The sequence below is a fragment of the Heterodontus francisci genome, chromosome 45, assembly GCF_036365525.1.
Source record: "Heterodontus francisci isolate sHetFra1 chromosome 45, sHetFra1.hap1, whole genome shotgun sequence".
NCBI lineage: Eukaryota > Metazoa > Chordata > Chondrichthyes > Heterodontiformes > Heterodontidae > Heterodontus > Heterodontus francisci.
The window spans coordinates 14,642,337-14,657,952 of record NC_090415.1 but is presented as its reverse complement, the minus strand read 5'-3'; the positions used below and the strand labels follow the sequence as shown (position 1 = coordinate 14,657,952).

The 15,616-nt window shown below is 43.9% G+C and overlaps 1 protein-coding gene across 3 annotated transcripts in view; it reads left to right on the top strand.

Moving 5' to 3' along the window:
- The first annotated feature begins 2,458 nt into the window (after nt 1-2,458).
- Nucleotides 2,459-15,616, top strand: part of LOC137356451 (immunoglobulin superfamily member 1-like) — a 52,769-nt gene continuing 39,611 nt past the window's right edge. The window contains exon 1 of one of the 3 annotated variants that reach the window (XM_068022339.1): nt 2,459-2,540. The gene's annotated coding sequence lies outside the window, so the exon portion shown is untranslated. Of the gene's footprint in view, nt 2,541-2,787; nt 2,805-15,143; nt 15,219-15,616 lie in introns of those variants that run through there. The other 2 variants (XM_068022342.1, XM_068022341.1) reach the window with 2 other exon arrangements.

Here is a 15,616-nt window from a genome sequence, read left to right as displayed (position 1 = left end):
TAAAAATTGGCAAGTCCTGCTGCAGCTGTACAGAACTTTAGTGAGGCCACACTTAGAATATTGTGTGCAATTCTGGTCGCCACACTACCAGAAGGACGTGGAGGCTTTGGAGAGGGTGCAGAAGAGGTGTGCCAGGATGTTGCCTGGTCTGGAGGGCATTAGCTATGAGGAGAGGTTGGATAAACTCGGATTGTTTACACTGGAATGACGGAAGTGGAGGGCGACCTGATAGAGGTTTCCAAAGTTATGAGTGGCATGGACAGACTGGATAGTGAGAAACTTTTTCCCAGGGTGGAAGAGTCAGTTACTGGGGGACATAGGTTTAAGGTGAGAGGGGCAAAGTTTAGGTGGGATGTGCGAGGCAAGTTCTTTACACAGAGGGTGGTAAGTGCCTGGAATTTCCTGTCGGCGGAGGTGGTGGAAGCAGGTACGATAGCGACGTTTAAGAGGTATCTTGACAAATACATGAATAGGATGGGAATAGAGGGATACGGTTCCCGGAAGTGCAGAAGGTTTTAGTTTCGGCAGGCATCAAGATCGGCGCAGGTTTGGAAGGCCGAATGGCCTGTTCCTGTGCTGTACTGTTCTTTGTTCTTTGCTCTTGATACACTTGCAGGGCCATGGAGAAGATGCAGATGAGGGGCAATAATTGTCTCATTGTTCAAATGAGCCATCACAACCATGATTGGCCGAATAGCCTCGTTCTGTGGTGTATGCTGCAATAGTTCTTGGAGGAGCTATCATTTCCCTCTGCAAACACCGTGTGGCAGTCGAGCAGAAATGTTGCCCACTTGTGATCTGATTCACAATATCAACCAAGCATTCTTCATGATTCCTGCTTAATAATTGTGAGCTTGCATACAGTTTTGCTCGTTCAGGTACTGAAGCATTCCGTGTAGAAATGCAGCAAGACCTGGACAAAGGGGGAAGGGCAAGAAGAACAAAAGGGAAGGCCATTAACATTCCTTCTGAACAATGCTTTTGTCTTTCAACGCAACTTTGTTTTGTGACATCTTTGTCATTTAATCTCTCCTGCAGGACTTTCTCTTTTGTTCGACTACCCCATACCATTTTTCACTCGCTCGAAGCCTATTAAATTGCTTACCTGTGCCAGTTCCGAGGAAAGGTTACCGACCTTAAACGTTGACTCTGCTTCTTTCTCCACAGATTTTTCCAGACCTGCTAAGTATTTCCAGCACTTTCTGATTTTATTTTGGATAAAGAGTTATGTGAAACTGGGAGGGGAAGCTAATTTTTTGGAGCTCAAGGGTGGTCAGAATTGTGCAGGCAGATTGAAGATGTGCAGTAAGAGACTGCCCAAAGGTAGGAAATACTGACTGGACAGAAGAACCAGCACGTTCGGATATCCCCTTTTAATTGTATCATTTTTAATTTGATGTTTGTTTGGAAGGATGACTACATTTACGATGTCCCAGTGTGTCACTCAGTCGAATTGTGACATTAAATTTTGGATGTCTTTTGATTGCAATATTATTGCCGTTTAACTCCCAGTTCTGTAAATCTCCATTGATCCATCCTCTGGTGTCGAGTGAATCGGAAACATAGTTCATATAACCTGAAATGCGACATTTGCTCCACAGGGGGAGCATTTCACTTACATCGGAAAAAAAGGATCACCTCTGCAGTCCCATAATATTCTGGTACTGCACAAACTGCAAACTTCATCATAGACATCCGAAGCAAACAATCTACAGGAAGCTATAGGTGCCGGTATCCAACTGAGATTCTTGAAAATATGGTGCATTCGCCATTCAGCAAAGACACAAAGATTACTGTAAGATTTATGAGAGTTCGGTAATAACATATAACAAGACAAGGTTTAGGGCGATAATGTCTCAACAATGATCTCGTCGAATTAAAATGTGCAATTAAATAATTAATATGCCAACCGCCTAATAAGGATTTCCCTACAAAAGTAAACTTTGGATAGATGGTTGATAAATTGCGCTAATATTTTCTATCCAAGCTCAATGGGCTGGAGGAACTAAGAGCTGGACATATTTGAGTACTAAAAATATCACAAAAATAAACTGCTACTGTCCCCAAATGTCTTTTTTGTTTCTCTGGCCAGATAACTTTAAGAAAGGCAGGAAGTAAAACAGATCCTTTATTAACTGGATGCTTCATCAAGGAAAGTGGTGTGAAATTAGTTAGCCAGCACATATGATACACTGACATCTCAACATGAGTTTGTGCACCTTGTCTTTGGATATGTAACCCTCCAATTGCCCAAGTTGCTGTCATTGTAAACATTAATGTCCAGCGTGTCAAATACTTTTTTGCATCCTTCTATCCCGCAGCTGCTAGCTCAGGAAACTTGCTAAGAAATTGCAAAGCTCCCACTCGTCTTTGATGCACCACCCCCAAGTGTTTTCGCAATCGTGAGCAAGCAGGAAGGAATGAGTAGGCTGTTGCTGCAGTCTCACAGTCACATTGTTATCAAGAGAAGCTGACAGCTTATGAATTGCTGATGATCTTCTCCTTTGGTCACATTCCACACTGCTTCCCGCTTCATACTGGTGAGTACTCACAAATTCAAATAGTAATTCACACCTACTGCCCAGGTATGTAGACGACTGTCTTTTTTGCTTCCACTCACTGTTGGCATTGTCATGGTATAAGTTTTGTTTTTCTCTTCTGTACAGGCAAAACGCTACAGTTAGCATTTTATGTGATTGTACGAGCTGCAGCAGAAGCCTCTGTCTTCATGATCATGTCAGTTATGGGGCATTTTTGATAATCAAACACTGGTCAAATTTATAGGAACTCCGCCTCTCGAAATGGTGCGTTAAGATCATTGTTTATTTCTCGTCCCTGCCTGAAATTAGCTGACATTGCTACTTAATTGATGCACCGTTTGATGCAACAGGGAAGGTTTTCAGCCTCATTTCTTGAAAATGATTCTTTTATTCTCTTTGGAAATAACTACCTTTGGAAAGAGTAGATAAAACAAAGCTTTTCTTAGATTAATTAATGGAAATTCAAAAGCGTCCTGTGGTTAGATTTCGCCATTTTCTCTTTTATTTCTCTCACGGCATTAGTCATCATCATTTCCCCAGAGCATTAGCCGCACTGCTCATCTCAAATCTCCAAGAAACATGCTGGGCAGCAGAATCTCTTATAAACACTTGGTGCATGATGCCAGCTCTGATCAAACATTGCATGCAATACAAACTCTGCAACTCAACTAGCCATCTCCATATTGCTGAACACCGGTTCTGTAGATCAGAGAAGAGACACACCATCTCTTCTCAACTTCTCCTGGAAATAACCTCTGCATTTGGACAAGAAATGTTTAGATTCCCGACTAACGAATGGTCGTGAATATAAGAGGTATGATCAGTAAGTTCACAGATGACAAGAAAATAGGTGGTGTCGTCAATAGTTAGGAGCATAGTCTTAGATTACAGGAACGATTTCGATGGGCTGGTAGGATAGGTGGAGCAGTGGCAGATTGAATTTAATCCTGAGAAGTGTGAGGTGATGCATTTTGTAAGTATTAACAAGACAAGGGAATATAAAATTGATGGTAGGACCCTAGGAAGTACAGAAGGTCAGAGGGACCTTGGTGTACTTGTCCATAGATCACTGAAGGCAGCAGCACAGGTAGATAAGGTTGGTTAGGAAGGCAAATGGCATATTTCTCTATATTAGCTGAGGCATAGGTTATAAGAGCAGGGAGGTTATGATGGGGCTCAATAAAACGCTAGATAGGCCACAGCTGGAGTACAGTGTACAGTTCTGTGCACCACACTATAAGAAAGATTTGATTGCACTGGAGAGGGTGCAGAGGAGATTCACCAGGATGTTGCCTGGGCTCGTGCGTTTCAGCTATGAAGAGAGACTGAAAAGGCTAGGGTTGTTTTCTTTAGAGCAGATAAAGCTGAGCAGGGACATGATTGAGGTATACAAAATTACGAGGGGCATTGATTGGTTAGATGGGAAGAAACTTTTTTTCTCTTAGCCGAGGGGTCAAATACCAGGGTGCATAGATTTAAGCTAAGGGCAGGAGGGTTCGAGGGGACATGAGGAGAAAAAAATCACCCAGAGGGTGGTTCGACTCTGGAACTCACTGCCTGCCGAGGTGGTCGAGGCAGGAACCATCACGGCATTTATGAGGTATTTAGATGAGCACGTGAAACGCCATAGCATACAAGGGTACGGGCCAAGTGCAGGGAAATGGCATTAGAATAGTTAGGTGCATGATGGTTGGTACAGACACAATGCACCGAAGGGCCTGTTTCTGTGCTGTATGACTCTATGACTCTCTGTCACATGTTATCTGTTATAAGCAAGACCGTGGGTGTACTTTGGAATTACTCATGCATTAGATAGCATCCTGCTTTGATTACACAAAGGATAATGGATATGTTGATGGCATCACGTCTGTACCTCACCATTTTCTCACAGTATTGCTGGAAAAAAAACCTTACATTGGTCAAACATGACTGTTCCTGCAATGAGTTCTCAAGTCCATATTTGCAGGAGAGGCGGAAGCATTGTAGTAATGCCACTGGACTAGCAACACAGTGTTCCAGGCTCCTTCAATGGGGAGAGGGAGTTGAATCTCACTATGGCAAATGGTAAAAAATGAATTCAATTTATCTGGAAATTTTTAAAAAAGGGTAATGTAATGGTGAACATGAAAAAATTGTCGATTGATGCAAGAACAGGTTCACTAATGTCCTCTATGAAAAAAAAGTTACCGCCCTTACTGGATATGGCCCGCATGAGATTCCAAACACACAGGCGTGTGATTGACTCTCAACTGCCCTCTGAAATAGCCTCGCAAGCCACTCAGCTCAAGAGCGGATAGTAAATGCTGGCCGAGGCCGCAATCCAACTTGAAGAAGCATGTTTTGAATTTCTATCGAACTTCATAAGATAGCATCACCCAAGGATATTATTCAGAGCTCTCTCTCTCACTCTCACCGTCCCTCTCACTCCATCCCTCTCCCTCTCCCTCTTTCTTTGCTGGTCGTTTGATGCAGCAATCCGGATGGCATTCCAATACCGTTCTGGTTACCCATAACCTTGCACCTTCCGCTAAAAAAGATGTCTAATCCCTTCTGCTTGGCAATGGACACCGCTCGCCCTGCTGCTGGTGTTGTTACCACTTCAGTATCCTTACTTCTCTTTCTCGACACTCAGTTACTAACTATTACATGTTACTTCTGAAGTCGTGCCTTTTCTTTTGCTTTTTTTGTTTTGGTTTTTTTATGCCATTCCATCAATTCTATTCTTAATGGGGCAGTAAGACCATGGATACAAATGGGTCGACAAACTCGAAGCAGGAAGTTGGAATAATTATTTATCACTCTGGAAGGAACTATATACGGTGTCCCCCAGGGCTTGGTTATTGATAACAATGCTCTTTTTTGATATATATATATATATATATATATTGACAAACCACATATTAACAAATAAATTAAGAGCAGAAGCAGTTGACTCGGCCTCTCGATCCTTCTCCTCCATTCAAAAAGATTGTGCTTGATCTGATTGTCACCTCAACTCCACATTCCTGCCTACGCCCAATAACCTTTCATCCCCTTGTTGATAATCTACCTACCTCTTCCTTGAAACTATTCAAAGACTCTTCTTCAACCGTCTTGTGAGGAAGAGAATTCCAAAGACTGGCGACCCACTGAGAGAGAAAAAATCTCCTCATCACTCTTAAATGGGCGACCCCTTATTTTTAAACAGTGACCACGAGTTCGAGATTCTCCCACAAGGGGAAACATTCTTTCCACATCCACCCTGTCAAAACCCCTCAGGATCTTATATGTTTCAATCAAGTCGCTGCTTACTGTTCTAAACTCCAGTGGATACATGCCCAGCGTGTCCAGCCTTTCCTCAAAACAACCCGCCCATTCCACGGATTCGTCCAGTAAAACTTCTCTGAACTGCTTCCATCACATTGACATCGTTTCTTAAATAAGGAGACCAATACTATCAACAATACTCCAGATGTGATCTCACCAATGCCCTGTATAACCTCCCTACTTTTGCATTCAGTTTCCCTTGCGATGAATGATATCTTCTATTCGCTTGCCGAATTACTTGCTCTATTTGCAAACTAAACGTTTTGTGATTCATGTGCTAGGACACCCAGAACCCTCCGCATCTCAGAGCTCTACAATCTCTCACCATTTAGATAATATACTTTAAAAACAATTATTATTCATGCAAAAATGGACAATTTGACATTTTCCAACATTATAATCCATCTGCCAGATCTTTGCCCACTCACTTAGCCTAACAATATCACAGTGTAGCTTCCTTATTTCCTCTTCAAAACTTACTTTCCTACCTATCTTTGTGTCGTCAGCAAATTTAACAAGCATACCTTGGGTCCCTTCATCCAAATAATTTGTAGAAGTTGTAAAAGGATGTCGCCCCAGCACTAATCTCTGTGGCATACCACACGTTACATCTTGCCAAACAGAAAATGGTCCAATTATGCGTAATCTCTGTTTCCTGTTCGTGAGCAAATCTTCGCTCTATGCCAAAATGTTACCCCCTACACCATGTAGTTTTATTTAATTTTCAGGAAACCTAAGTACAGTACATCCTTGAAATGGACAGATAACATAATACCTTAACTTTAATGTGGAGAATGATGAAGTTAAGCAAATTAAAAGCAATAATGATGAGACGCAATATAAATTAAAAGGAACAATTTTAAAGGTAGTGCCTGCACAAAGAAACCTGTGGGATCATATACACAATCGTGCAGATGATTGGAGGAGCAAATTAAACAAAATGAGTACGCAGGTATAGCCTTCATAAATAGAATTCTAAATAAATTACGGAAACAAGGATGTTATGCTAAACCTTTGCAAATCATTATTTGGAAATTAACTTTAGTATATGTTCCGCATTTAGGCACCATATTTTAAGAAGGGTGTCAGGTAATTTATCAGAATGGTATCGGGGAAGCGGAGTTGCATTTATGTTGGGTACAAGTGAAGTTGGTAATTGTTTCCACTGTGCTGCTTCACTCTATGATTCTGCAACTGTTCATCCAAACCTAATTATTCTAATATCATAATGTGACCTCTGTTTCTTGACAGGACATCAGCCAGAAACGTTAACTCTGGTTCTCCCTACACAGCTTTTATTTCATTCATTCAGGGATGTGGGCGTCGCAGGTTAGGCCAAAAGTTATTGCCCATCCCTTATTGCCCTTGAGAAGGTGGTGGTCATCTGCCTTCTTCAACTGCTGCAGTCCATTTGGGGTAGGTACACCCACAGTGCTGCTAGGAAGGGAGTTCCAGGATTTTGACCCAGCGACAATGAGGGAACGGCGATATAGTTCTAAGTCAGGACGGTGTGTGACTTAGAGAGGAACTTGCAAGTGGTGGTGTTCCCATGCGTTTTCTGCCCTTGTCCTTCTAGTTGGTAAAAGTCGCGGGTTTGGAAGGTGCTGTCTAAGGAGCCTTGGTGCATTGCTGCAGAATATCTTGTAGATGGTACACACAGCTGCCACTGTACGTCGGTGGTGGAGGCAGTGAATGTTTGTAGATGGGGTGACAATCAAGCGGGCTGCTTTGTCCTGCATGGTGTCGAGCTTCTTGAGAGTTGTTGGAGCTGCACCCAGCCAGGCAAGTGGAGAGTATTCCATCACACTCCTGACTTGTGCCTTGTAGATGGTGGACAGGCTTTGGGGAGTCAGGAGGTGAGTTACTCGCCTCAGGATTTCTAGCCTCTGATCTGCTCTTGTAGCCACGTATTTATATGGCTACTCCAGTTCAGTTTCTGGTCAGTGGTAGCACCTAGGATGTTGTTAGTGGGGGATTCAGTGATGGTAATGCCGTTGAATGTCAAGGGGAGATGGTTAGATTTTCTCTTGTTGGAGATGGTCATTGCCTGGCACTTGTGTGGCGCAAATGTTACTTGCCACTTATCGGCCCAAGCCTGGATATTTTCCAGGTCTTGCTGCATTTCTACACGGACTGCTTCAGTATCTGAGGAGTCACGAATGGTGCTGAACATTGTGCATTTTTTATCAGAGTACATCCCCACTTCTGACCTTATGATCGAAGGTAGGTCATTGATGAAGCAGCTGAAGATGGTTGGACCTAGGACACTACACTGAGGAACGTCTGCAGTGATGTCCTGGAGCTCCGATGATTGACCTCCAACAACCACAGCCATCTTCCTTGGCGTTAGGAAGGGTTTTCATCCCGATTCCCATTAACTTCAGTTTTGCTAGGGCTCCTTCATGCCATACTCGGTCAACTTCTGCCTTGCTGTCAAGGGCAGTCACTCTCACCTCACCTCTTGAGTTCAGCTCTTTTGTCCATGTTTGAAACCAGGCTGTAATGAGGTCAGGAGCTGAGTAGCCATGGCGGAACCCAAACTGAGCTTCACTGAGCAGGTTATTGGTAAGCAAGTGCCGGTTTATTGCACTGTTGAAGACACCTTCCATCACTTTACAGATGATTGAGAGTAGGCTGATGGGGCGGTAATTGGCTGGGTTGGACTTGTTCTGCTTTTTGTGTACAGGACATACCTGGGCAATTTTCCACATTGCAGGGTAGATGCCAGTGTTGTAGCTGTACTGGAACAGATTGGCTAGGGAAGCAGCTAGTTCTGGAGCACAGGTCTTCAGTACTATTGCCAGAATATTGTCTGGGCCCATAGCTTTTGCAGTATGCAGTGTCTTCAGTCGTTTCTTGATATCAGGCGGAGTGAATCGAATTGGCTGAAGTCTGGTATCTGTGATGCTGGGGACTTCAGGAGGAGGCCGAGATGGATCATCAACTCGGCACTTCTGGCTGAAAATTGTTGCAAATGCTTCAGCCTTATCTTTCGCACTGATGTGCTGGGCTCCCCCATCATTGAGGATGGGGATATTTGTGGAGTCACCTCCTCCAGTTCTTTGTTTAATTGTCCACCACCATTCACGGCTGGATGTGGCAGGACTGCAGAGCTTAGATCCTAAGTTAAAGCTGCTCTAAGGCCTGCTGAGAATTTCCAGAATTTCCATCTTTCAGTTCAGATTTCCATCATTCACAGTATTTTGCTTCTGCTTTTCAATGCATGTGCACAAACTCAATAAGAGTAATAATATTTCCACTGATCCGAACATAAACCTGGTTGCCACAAGAATCCCATCATTCTTCCGAAAGTGTAATGGCCAGGTCTGGATGCAATCCTCTAGTTGAGACCCGAACAAGAGCTTTTCAAAGTTTCAGGGCAACCTGACTGCTTTGGGACTCACTACCTGTATTTCTGAAGTCAAAAATCCCAAAGGTTTTGCCAAATAATCTCTCGATATGACTGCCACCTTTTAATATCTGTATGCATGAACCCCTGCAAACACTTTAGAACTGTCCCATTCAGTCTATCTTGCCTATGTCAATTCTTTTTTGCCAAAAGTCATAACCTCATAGTTCTCTGTATTAAATACCATTTGTCATTTCTCTGGGTCTATTATGCTCGGCATTCTATGTCCCTTTGCAGTTGATTGGTATCATCCTTCTTGCCTGCATCGACGTTTGGGATCATCGGCATGTTTTGGAATTTCATTCCATCTTCCAATATCCAAGACATTTTGGATATCAAAAAGCAGTGGTCCTAGCAGTGAACCTTGGGTAACATCACTGCCGACCATACTTTGGTCTGAAAAACAAGCATTTCCCAAGACTCATTGTTTTCTTTCCTGAGCCGTTTATTTAAATCCTTGCTCACACTCATCCTCCTATTCCGTGAGCCTTAATTTTGTTCCCCAGCCTTTATGCGATACTTTTTGGAAAGCTTTCTTAAAGCCATATAGACAGCATCCTTTGCAATTCCTTCATCATCCATTGCTGTTACTTCATCAGAACATCAATTAGATTTGTCAAACAGGATCTGCCTTTTACAAATCCGTTCTCCCTAATAACTCACACTTCTTCATCTGCCTCTTGATTTATCCCCTTAATTATTGTTTCTAAAATCGTGTCCACATCAGATGTTAAACTGACCAGCATGTGGTTGCTAAGACTGGCATTAGGCCTTTTCTTGTATAAGGGTGTGACATGATTGGGAAGGGAAGGTGCAGCGAGACTTGGGTGTCCTTGTGCTCCAGTCGCTGAAAGTAAGCATGCACGTGCAGCAGACAGTAAGAAGGCAAATGGTATGTTGGCCTTCATAGTGAGAGGATTCGAGTACAGGGGCAAGGATGTCTTGCTGCAATTATACACGGCCGTGGTGAGACTACATCTGGAGTACTGTGTGCAGTTTAGGTCTCCTTCTCTGAGTAAGGATGCTCTTGCTATGGAGGGAGTCTAGCAAAAGTTCACCAGGCTGATTCCTGGGATGGCAGGACTGACGTATCAGGAGAGATCGGGCCCATTAGGCTTGTATCCGCTAGAGTTTAGAAGAAGGAGAGGGGATTTCATAGAAAGCTACAAAATTCCAACAGGACTGGACAGACTAGACGCAGAAAGGATGTTCCCGACGGCGGGGAAGTCCAGGTCCAGGGGTTACAGTCTAAGGATAATGGGTAAGCCATTTAGGACAGAGATGAGGAGGGATTTCTTCACCCCGAGAGTGGTGAACCTGTGGAATGCTCTACCATGGGAAGCAGTTGAGGACAAATCAGTGAATGTATTCAAGAAAGAGTTTGATATAGTTCTTAAAGTTCAAGGGATACGGGGAGAAAGTGGGAACAGAGGACTGAGTTTAGATGATCAGCCATGATCGCATTAAATGGCAGTATAGGCTTGAAGGGCCGAATGGCCTACTCCTGCTCCTATTTTTCCATGTTGCTATGTTTCTATATGAATTTCACGAACCATTTGGCACCTCCCCGGTATCTAGAGAAGATTGAAAGTTGATGGCAAGTGCTTCCACCATCTCACTTCCACTTCCAAATGGGATGTAAGCCATCCAGACCAAATGTCTTATCCACTGTGAACATAGCCAACCTTTACAATACATCCTGCCCACCAATGTTCAACTCGTATGTTATGTCTACCATCTCTGCTGCCAATGATAATGTGTGCCTTGTTTCAGATTCGAATTGGTGTTGCTGCGACCACACCGCAAAGTATTAACCATTAAATTTTCGCAACTCCAGAAAATTTGCTGTGGTCGTCATACACAGACCACAGCAATACTTGTTAAAGAACAGCAAAATAGCGCAGATGCTGGAAAGTGGAAATAAAAACAGACAATTCTGGAAGTACTCAGCATCTGTTCAGGGCTGGAGAGGAATGTACAATGGGAAGGCGAGGATCCAGTCACCGTGGTCCATGTAGGCACTAACGACATAGCCAGGACAAGTCAGTACGAGGAGCTAGGCACCAAATTAAGAAGCAGAACCTCAAAGGTAACAATCTCTGGATTATTACCTGAGCCACGTGCAAATTGGCATTGGGCAAATAAGATTAGAGAAATCAATATATGGCTCAAAGACTGGTGTCGTAGAAGTATATCCGGATCGTGGGGCAATGGCACCAGTACTGGGGAAAGTGATGGCTGCACCCTTGTGATTGTCTACACATGAACCGTTCTGGTGTCAGTGTTCTAGCGAGCAGCACAACCAGGGAAGTAGAGAGGGTTTCAAACTAAATAGTGGTGGCAAGGGATTAAACTTAGGAAGATATCATAAAACAAGGAGTAGAGACAAGGCAAGAGAGAAAATTATTAATATGGGAAATAATAAACAGACTGTGGCAGAAACGGATAGAGCGTACAAATCTAAGATTAAATCAACAGATAAGGCAACAAAAATAATTTTAAAAAAAATCAAACTAAACGCTCTATATCTGAATGCACGAACCATTCAGAAGAAAACAGATGAACTGAGAGTGCAAATAGAAATAAATGTATAAGTACGATCTAATAGCCATTACAGAGACATGGCTGCTTACGATTATAGGAAATAGGGGCAGGGGTGGGCCATTCGGCCCGTCGAGCTCACTTAACCATTCAAACGAAGTATGGCTGATCATCCAAATCTACATCATTTTCTCCCACGATCTCCATACTCCTTGACAGACAGAGCGGTAGAAAGATACAGCACCGAAACAAGCCTACGGCCCAACGAGTCCACGCCATCCATCAAGGACCATTTTGTACTGGTCTTGCATTAATCACATTTCCCCCCTCTCACATCTCCACCTTCCCTCAAGTTTCCTACCACGTACTTACACTAGGAGCAACTTTTTCAATGGCCAATTTACCTATCAATCTGCATTCCCTTGGCATGTGGGAGGAAATCAGAGCACCCGGAGGAAACCCACGCAGTCACAGGGAGAACTTGCAAACTGAAAACAGGCAGTACCCTGAACCGGACCCAGGTTGTTGGAGCTGTGAGGCTGCGGTGCTAGCCGCTACGCCACTGTTGATTTTGATTTTATTTTTGATTTAGAGATACAGCACTGTAACAGGCCCTTTGGCTCACCGAATCCGCGTCGACCATTTGTACTAATCCTACACTAATCCCTTATTCCTGCCACATCCTCACCTGTCCCGATATTTCCCGACCACCTACCTATATTAGGGGCAATTTCTAATGGCCAATTTACCTACCAACCTGCAAATCTTCTGGCTGTGGGAGGAAACCGGAGCACCCGGAGAAAACCCACGCAGACAGAGGGAGAACTTGCAAAATCCACACAGGTAGCACCCAGAATTGAACCCGAGTCGTTGCAGTTACGAGGCTGCGGTGTTAACCACTTTGCCGCCCCAAATGCTGCGGTGGCTCAGAAATATTGAAGGAGGTGGCTATAGAGATAGTGGCTGCCTTGGTTGTTATCTTTCAAAATTCTATAGATTCTGGAAGGGTTCCTGCAGACTGGAAAGTAGAAAATGTAACACCACTATTTATGAAGGGAGCGAGGGTGAAAATGGAGAACTACAGACCTGTTCGATTGATCTCAGGGAATCTGTTATAGAGGATGAGGTAACTGGACACATGGAAAATAATAATATGGTTGCACAGAGTCAGCATGGATTTGTAAAGGCAAATCATATTTGATAAACATGTTGGAGTTTTTTGAGGATATTTCTTGTAGCATAGATAAAGGACAACAAGTGGATGTGGTGTATTTGGATTTATAGAAGGCTTTTGATGACGTGCCACACAGGAGGTTAGTAAACAAAATTTAAAAAAACATGGGATTGGGGGTAATACACTGCAATGGATTGAGAATTGGTTAACAGGCAGAAAGCAGAGAGTAGGAATAAATGGATCATTTTCAGGAAGCCAGGCTGTTACCAGTGGGATACCACAAGGGTCAGTGCCTGGGCCAGAGTTGTTTACAATCTACATAAATGGCTTGAATATGGGGACCAATTGTAATATTTCCAAATTTTATGAAGACGCAAAACTATGAGGGGATTTCGACGGGCTAAGTGAATGGGCAAGAACATGGTAGATGGAATATAAAGTGAGTAAATGTGAAATGATACACTTTGGTCAAAAAAAATACAGAAAGGCAGAGTATTTCTTAAATAGTGAGTGTTTGGGAAGTGTTTCTGTCCAAATAGACCTGGGTGTCCTTGTTCAGGAGTCATTAAAACTAGTATGCAGGTGCAGCAAGCAATTAAGAAGGCATGTGGTATGTTGGCCTTCATTGCAAGGGGCTTTGAGTGCAAGAGTCAAGATGTCTTGCTTCAAATGTATGAAGCCTTGGTGAGACCGCAACTGGAGTATTGTGTACAGTTTTGGTCGCCTTTTCTAAGGAATGATATACTTGCCATAGAGGGAGTGCACCGAAGGTTCACCAGACTAATCCCAGGGATGGTGGTATTGTCTTAGAAGGATAGATTGCAGAAATCTGTCCTGCATGCTCCAGAACTGCGAAGAATTAGAGATGCTCTCATTGAAACTTACACAATTCTTTCAGGGCATGACAGGGCAGATGCGGGTAGGATGTTTCTTCTGGCTGGTGAGGCGAGAACAGTCTCAGAGTAAGGGGAAGGCCATTTAAGACTGGGTGAGGAGAAACCTCTTTGCTCAGAGGGTGGTGAATCTGTGAAATTCTCTAACCCAGGGGGCTGCGAAGCTCAAACAGTGATTGTGTTAAAGACAGAACTTACTGCTTTTATTCCTGGTGAAATATGGATACTTTTGATGAAACGCAGTTCAGGAAATGCATCATTTGTTTTTCACAAGTTTTTGAGGCTGCCTTGCAAAACACTGGCAGCAGAGTGATTCGAACCCACGTCCCAAATGTGACTGGAGCCTAAATCCAGCCCCTTAGACCACTCGGCCACGCTACCACATGAAAACGCGTTTTACGAGTTGGCTGACAGTCTAAAGTAGTGGTACCGCGAATTCATTGACCTCTGCACGCATTGTTTTGAATTTAACCCTCATCGTTACTGTCTTACAGGATCGCTGTGTTTTATAGTTTTCCAACACATGAAAGAATCTTGCATATGAGTCTCATTATTCCGCAAACCATAATGGGGGCGGGGTGGTGGGCTGTACTTGGTTATTGATTGCATTGCTGTCTTCCTCTGTTTGCTCTCAGCTGCAAATTCATCAGAATTGGATGTGTCACAGTTTTGCAGCCCCTCAGTCCGAGGCTCATCCGAACTTGGCCTCAGAGCACAGTTTAACAGTGGAGCTGAGCCATTGCAGCCTCTTGTGCCTCCACAGGCAGATCGCTTGCGGTCGAGGATCAGATGCGGGGCTGCATGATGGAAATTGCAGGGAAAAGGAAGGGGCACCAGGGAGGTTCAACGGGGAGAGGAGCAATTTCTTTCACCACTTCAGTGGTACTTTTATAGACCCTGTGTTCATAAATGGAATGAAAAATGTTGGGTTCGCACAGTGCAAACTTCCAGTTTCTCAGACATTTGACGAAGGCTCACTGAAACCGAACAAGAAACTTGCTGACACGCTCCAGCCCCAGACACTGTGTGATATCCTCGGGGCCTGGACATTGGTGCCCATTCTCGGGGCTCAGACACTGCTTCACAATCTCGTGGCCCATAAATCTTGATCACATCCTCGGAGCCAAGGCGCAGTGTCACATCCTCGGCGACGAACAGTAGTTTACATCCTTGTATTCCTGAAACCAGTTCACACCTCTGGGTCCAGACGCTGCTTCACATCCTCGGTGCTCAGAAATTGCTTCATATCCTCGGGACCGGCGCACCCTGATGGATTTAGCCCGCTTTATGAGGGTTAAAACAAGGATAACGTTCCAAGCAACCCTGATGCTGTTTCAATGCGAGAAGTATAACAGGTAAGGCAGATGAACTTAGAGATTGGATTAGTGCTTGGAAATATGATGTTGTTGCCATGACAGAGACTTGGTTGAGGGAAGGGCAGGATTGGCAGCTAAATGTTCCAGGCTTTAGAAGCTTCAGGCGGGATAGAGGGGTATGTAAAAGGGGTGGGGGAGTTGCATTACTTGTTAAGGAGAATATCACAGCTGAACTGCGGGAGGACACCTCAGAGGGGTCATGCAGCGAGGCAATATGGGTGGAGCTCAGGAATAGGAAAGGTGCAGTCACGATGTTTGGGGTTTACTACAGGCCTCCCAACAGCCAGCGGGAGGTAGAGGAGCAGATATGTAGACAGATTTTGGAAAGATGTAAAGGTAACAGGGTTCTAGTGGTTGGTGATTTTAACTTCCCCAAT